Source organism: Calidris pugnax, unplaced genomic scaffold, assembly GCF_001431845.1.
Source record: "Calidris pugnax isolate Ruff unplaced genomic scaffold, ASM143184v1 scaffold198, whole genome shotgun sequence".
Lineage (NCBI taxonomy): Eukaryota > Metazoa > Chordata > Aves > Charadriiformes > Scolopacidae > Calidris > Calidris pugnax.
In genome coordinates, this window is record NW_015090925.1 from 633,145 (window position 1) to 639,674 (window position 6,530).

The following is a 6,530-nucleotide window of genomic DNA, read 5'->3' on the forward strand; positions in this document are numbered from 1 at the left end:
GCAGAGCTCTCCTGGTGCCTGCTGCACTGCCCTTCAAAGGAAGACACCTTCCTGAAGGGAGTGGGTGGTTTTTCTGTCATGTCCTTGGCATCGCTGTTACAAACCTCACTCAGGTATGGTATGTGCCCTGAAACCCTGGAATTCAGCCCTATTCTCAAGTTTTTTTGAAACTCCCAGCTGGGCTTTGCAGACCTGCTGATCACAGCCCTTCCAAATCCAGAACTGAGCGTCACCTTCACCTCACAGCTCCTGCAGAAACCTTAGTCATGCATTAGTCATCTGCTGTCTCAACCACTACTACTTCTTCTACAATTGTATTAAATTCCTGCTTGTCACAGAGTGAAGCACAGAATTAGCCATTTACCTGTTTATCTGTTTTACTTTTAGAAAGACGTGTCTTGTTGGGCAGAGGAAAGTCACCGTTTCAGTCACTTACCAACACAGGTCACCGATGTGCTCCCCAGTTCCACCAGTGAGCCACTGAGAGACTTCTCTCCCAATCTCAGCACAGAACACCTCTGCTAGGCCTGACAAAATATCAACAGACTGTTTCTCTATGAATTCCCCACCGAAGAAGGTTAAGACCATGGAGCTCAAGAACTGAGGTCCCGTTCTGCTCCTGCAGCAGAAGTAGCTCTTGCTGGTTGTGAACTGAAGAGCCTGAACTTCTCCAGCCTTACTGAAGGAAAAGCTGATTCATATTTATAACCAGAAGAAAATGAGGAGCACAAAAGGAGATGTTGACAGTGTGATTAAGGATTTCTTTTAAACTACAGAATAAAGCACAATTAATATCTTGGCTTGAGGGAGATTAAAGACTTGTGTGGATTCTTCCATTCCCCCCTGATATCACCATTATGTAGCAATGGTTCTTACAACTCCCTTAAAATTAATTCTGCAACACACGTCTGCTGCCGGTTCCACCAACCAAAGACTGCAGAAAGATCAGCTTGTAATAAGAATCAGTTTAACCCCATTTACTTTCTTAATGTCAGTGGTATCATAGAGATCACTTCTAACCTTGCATGTTAAGTAAAGCAGTTAATTGTGCTGCCGTACCAGGCTTAGACATAAAAGGCAGAATTAATAACAGGTTTAAAGAAAAGGCTTAGAATAGGAGTTCTGAGCGCAGGAAAAGGGCTGGTGTGAGTTAATACCAGCTTGCACATAGAAAGCAAGGTTAATATTTGGTTAAAAGATAAGACTTACAATGGGTTTTTAATCATCTGAATGACTTATACATACAATGGGGTATAGAAAATAAACATTTTGATGAAAACAAAATGCCAGACCTGAAATATCTGTTTCTGAGCTTGCCCCGAAGGAACTCTCATAGTTAGAGGAGACCAAGCAGAGACTCCAGGGACCCCTTTCAGCCCACACAGCTGACGGGAGGCAGCTCCTCTGGTGAAGGTGAGCAGCCAACCTTCATGGCTGCAAAAAAACCCCAAAACACTGTGAGTCTGTCTGCATCTTTAGGCACCCGAATACCTTTTGTAATACCTTTATTCTTAATGGTCTTAATACCTGCTTAGAGCAAGCGGGAGTGTAGGTTGGCAGGGAAAGATTAGAGACTTTCAGCTCATAATTCACTTCCCAGGCTGTTCCTGGGGCACAGCAATTATGTGCTTTCCCTCAGCCAGGACAGACTGTGAAATGACTGTATTGTCCTTAACGACCAAATCAAAGTAAACCAAAAGGTAAGTAAATGTTTTCTACGTGACTGCTGCCATTTTATAAAAAAAACCTATTGAATGTAAAAGGAAAGGTATCCATAGGTACATAAACAACTTTTTCTTTTTTTTAAAGTTTTAATGATCCAAGGCATTGTTTAAACAGCAATGCCATTACAGATTTAGGTAGCTGATTTCTTCTGAGTACAGCAGAACCCTGATCCTTCTGACAAAGAACACTACAGAAAGCAGTATTAGGTGAGTTACTGTGAAACCAGAGTCTATTTGTGCAGGAATAAAAAAGAAAGAATCGGGACAATAATGAGCAACCAAATAGCACCACAGTTAAGGGTGCTGCTTTGCAGGACACAAGTGACTATTGTGAACTCTGAAGTGCCCATGTAATGAATCACAAGAGCCCACTAAAATGAGAGCAAACATATAAATTCTTCTTATTTCAGTATGTACAAATACCAAAGCAATTTTGGGTTGTTAACCTCCACAGCTTGAGGACAATATGTTCATCATTATTGTATAGCACTTTGCTCTTCAGAAATTCTCTGTGTATTGGTTTTGATGTGTCACTGAAGCATCATGTAAGCCTGAAAGGAGGCTCAGTATCAGACAACACCGAGGAGCTCATAAAAAAGTGGATTTTTTTTTTTAAAAATCAACCAGAAAATGAAGCAAACTGATACTGTGCGTTACTTCTGACAATGCAGATTGTGAAGAGATACTAAAACTATTTGGATTTTTGCTTTTACACGGATTTCATAGCTCCTCCTTTTCCTAAAGAGCTTAACAGTTGTCAGTTTATCTGTTTCACCCATGCTGCTGTTTCATCTCGGGGTGCCCAACCTCCAGAGCTCCAGCTCACGTGCTCCTGTTCCACCTCCCCTGCCCCATTCAGTGTCCCAGTGAGGACACAGCTGAGTCTCCTGGTGAAGATGGTGACTGCCATCGGCTCAGTGAGCGCAGGAGCTCGCTCAAAGCGGGGTGAGCAGATGGCAGTGGTTTGGGAGGCTGGTGGGCTCTCCTCACTCACGGTACCCGCAGTGAATGCTGCAGCACCCTCTCCTGAGCCAGCCAAGCCATCCCTCCCTCCGGATTTGAGACATACCTTGGCTCACGCAAGCTCTGCCTTCTGATCCATCACCAAAGGATGACTTTCCCACTGACCAGACCATCTGCAGTGTCCACCCGACGTCCCCCCCGTGGAAAAGGTCACCGTCCTGAAGGAAGGCAGGGAAAGGTACTTCCACGCTGCCCCTGGAGAAGATGTGCACCATCAGTAAATCATGTGCTATAAAATCCCCTCCGAATTGCAGCTCTGACTGACATGCACATGCATTGCTGCCACGTTTCCTCTCTGCATTTGCAGCCTTGGCTGGGATTCTGAACCTCACCTGGACAGACCTCACCCCCCGGCACCCCTCATGGGCAGCATATGGCAGGAGCTGAGGGAAAGGATCAGGCACGGGACAGAGAGCCATGCAAACAGCAAGAACCTTCCTCCTCCCAGGACATGCTCCCTCAGTTTACTGAAAGTTTGGGAAAATAGATATATATTATATTATACATATATATATTATAATTTGGGAATGAAAACCTAAGTAGCAAAAACCATCTTTCTTTCTAGACCTGTTAATTACCCATGGAGAACCAGGAAACAAAACGATGCTCAGAATCCTTTCAATAGGCAATTGAATCTTTTAAGAAATACCCCAAAACTTAAACAGCCCCTCCTTTAGTTGGAGGACGGGAAAATACCGTTAAGCTTAAGAAGCATTTTGTTCAGGAAATCACATCTTTCCCCATTTTCCAGCTGACACATTGCATTGCAAGTCTGTCACAGCACATTACCTCGGCGATGTGATGCAATGCAACATTGCTGATGCAACCCCATCTGATGTGTCCGATGTGATACATCAGGTACAATATTTGGGAAGATTTTTCTGAAAACAACATCCATAGAAGAGCTTCTTTCCTCATCTTTGCCAATTAAAAAAGCTTTCCCAAAGAACTGAATCACCTGGAGATAATTGCTTTTTCACAGGTAATTAGCAAATACAATTAGTTGTGGGAAAGGTTTGCTTTTCAGCAACTCACACCAAAAAAAAAAGGGATGATCATTGCTGACATGTAACTGCTCTCCACAGGACCAGGATACCTCACCTGAGGAGATGGTATTTACAGGGCTACATTCTGCCACCATCAGGCTGATTTCCTTTCCCCCATTGACAAGAGAGAATTCAGATTTTGGAGCTTTGTGCTTACAGTTCTTCATTAAGGGCCCTGAATTACAGTTCTGCTCTGAGGGAAAATAACAGTAAAGTCACCTGTTTGTCCAAAGATGCATCAAAAGCCACAAACCAATAGGAAATCTGTATTAACCTTATGAACTCTCCAGTTCATACACTGACTGGCAGTTAAATTTGCTAATCGCTGCAGTGGATAAATGTTACTGAAAATGGAATCAAATAAAGATACATCTCTCAGCAGAACGTTGTGGGAAACTGTAGTGACTTCAGAGTGATTTATTCCACCGTAAGCACCAGGCACTGCAGAGAGCTCAGCACCACCCGAAACCCTGCTCTGCTTGTGTCTCCAGCACCAGCACCCGCTGTGGAAACGCTGCATCTTCACACACAGGAGGGGCATGGCCCACGTGATGATGGTGAGATGAACAGCAAGAATCCCTGGACACAGACTTTAAATAGCCCACTGCGGTGGCGATGGCATCTGTCCCCAGAGGCAGCGTCAGCGGATGGCACGGCGCTGGGCCGACACCAGGCTCCCCGGGGAGCTGGCAGCAGGAAGGCAGCCCACGGCTCCTGCCTGCATCGCTGACCGAGCCAGGGCAAAGGGAGCCAAGATCCTCACGCAGCTTTAAAACGGGTTTTAAGAAGGGAGGAATCATCCGTTCTTAATGTTTTCTCTCCCCTGAGCCACCCGTGACCGCTCTCCCGCAGCCACTCCAGGTGCCCGTGGGCGTCCCTGGCTCTGGCCGGGGGAGCACCGGGGACCAGCACAGACAACACGCCAGGACATTTCACTCCCTGCTTAGACTGATCTTTCAAGTGTAAAATGTAATTCAAATCTCCATAAAAAGCTATTTGCTCCCTAGTCTCAGGATTCTTACACCAAGTTTCAACCGTGAAATCCAATTGGGGAAAAAAAGAAGCCTTATGCTTGAGGTCTGAAAATCCTGCAAAAGCCTTTTGGTCTCAGGCTCAAGTGTATCTGAAGTGGCATCTGACCAGTTGTGTTTCTCTTCTCCGAAGGTATGGCACAGTGCCTTCCCTCTGAAAGCCAGATTTTCCAAGCCAGGCACTCACACCCCGACAAAGTGCAGGTATTTATTGGCAATTCGTACACCCAGGGAGCTATTCAAACAGCAGGATCAAAGCCCAGATTTCTGAATTTTGAAAATATGGCCCAAAACGCACATGGCAACTGTACAAATTCACTGCTGAAATTCAGAGTCCCTGCAGTCCCCGGGGCTGCTGCCCAGCTCTGGGCATGTTGGGTATCACAAGCCCCTCCCTACAGCTGCCAAAGGGGTGTTATTTCATGGGGACACAAATATTTCTCACCCTTCCTAACCCTCCCCTGCTGACTCAGAGCAGCAGACAGCACAAGTCCTGAAAGATTTATGTCATGATTTGGACTTGCTTTTTCTCTGTTTTATCTTCTCTCCTAGCACATGTGAAGTATTTTTCTCTATTTTATAGAGGCTTGTATTTAAATTACTGAAGTATTAGCAATGGACAAAGAGATTTCCAAAGGTCTGAAATTTGGTCTCCCTTCAGGATAAGAAGTTGGATGTATACCTAAATTCTCCACATCTCACTTATGAAAATTTATCAAAACACTGTGGGACACAGATTGACATTTCTGCCACCAGTTACCACTGAGCTGTGATTTCAGTGTCACACGTGTGACTTGCCCCACAGCCCGACCCTGGCCCCACCACGTGAGTGTCCCCACGGTGTCACCAACGCACCAGACAGAACCCAGCAGAGCTTTTCCCAACCAAAACCTCTCCTCGGAGTTTTTGAAATTATCTCTTGTGAATTCTGATACCATCAAGCATGACAGTGTGCTGCTCCTGAAAAAAACCTTTTAAAACTTTCAGCTGCCCCTTATATCAATCATTTTTTGCTTTTGTTAAATCCAGTCCACGTGACCCCGGACTTCCCAGAGAAATCAGCCTCTCCATTTCTAAAGCATGATGTAGCTGCATTTATTCCTGTAAAGAACAAAGTTCACCTGCTATTCTGCTTTGTGTTGGAAGAAATGCTGGCATGGCCATCTGCCTTCTAATTAAGACGACTTATTATATCTCAGAGACTGGGAAACCTCATCTGTACCTATTCGTGCATCACATCTCTGACTGGAGGGGGAAAAAGAAAATCTCTTTCCTGCTGAGGGATTTGTTTAGCAGAAGTTCCCTGACACAGGAGCTAGTTATCTGCTTCACCATCAGGTAACAGCACCACCTTCTGCCAACAACTTACCCTCTCCTCAGAAAACCATCACATCCATCTTCTCTTGGTGATCTCAGCAGCTTTCCCAAACGTTCCTGGTGCAGGCAGCAAACTTTAGACCAACATCCTGAAGGCTGTTTTAAAACACTCCAAGCTGTCCAGAAGAGACATAGACAAAATTACTGAGATTTAACAAATTTACTTACAAAACCATAATAAATATAAACGTTCTAAAGCTAAACACACTCTGCTTCAGCAAAACACTTAAGTACACCTTTAACTGCATAATGCCTGAATAAATCCTCAAACATTTTTTGCTGAAACAGGGCTTGAAATACCATTGTAAGATGATTATCACTGCAGTTCC

At 44.7% G+C, this 6,530-nt stretch overlaps 1 long non-coding RNA gene across 1 annotated transcript; it reads right to left on the reverse strand.

Moving 5' to 3' along the window:
* LOC106893410 lies at nt 1-6,317 on the reverse strand. The gene is made up of 3 exons (XR_001413063.1): nt 6,194-6,317; nt 2,794-2,942; nt 1-1,434 (listed from the first exon to the last, which is right to left on the reverse strand). It is a non-coding gene; the product is annotated as an uncharacterized LOC106893410 (long non-coding RNA).
* Nucleotides 6,318-6,530: the final 213 nt, after the last annotated feature.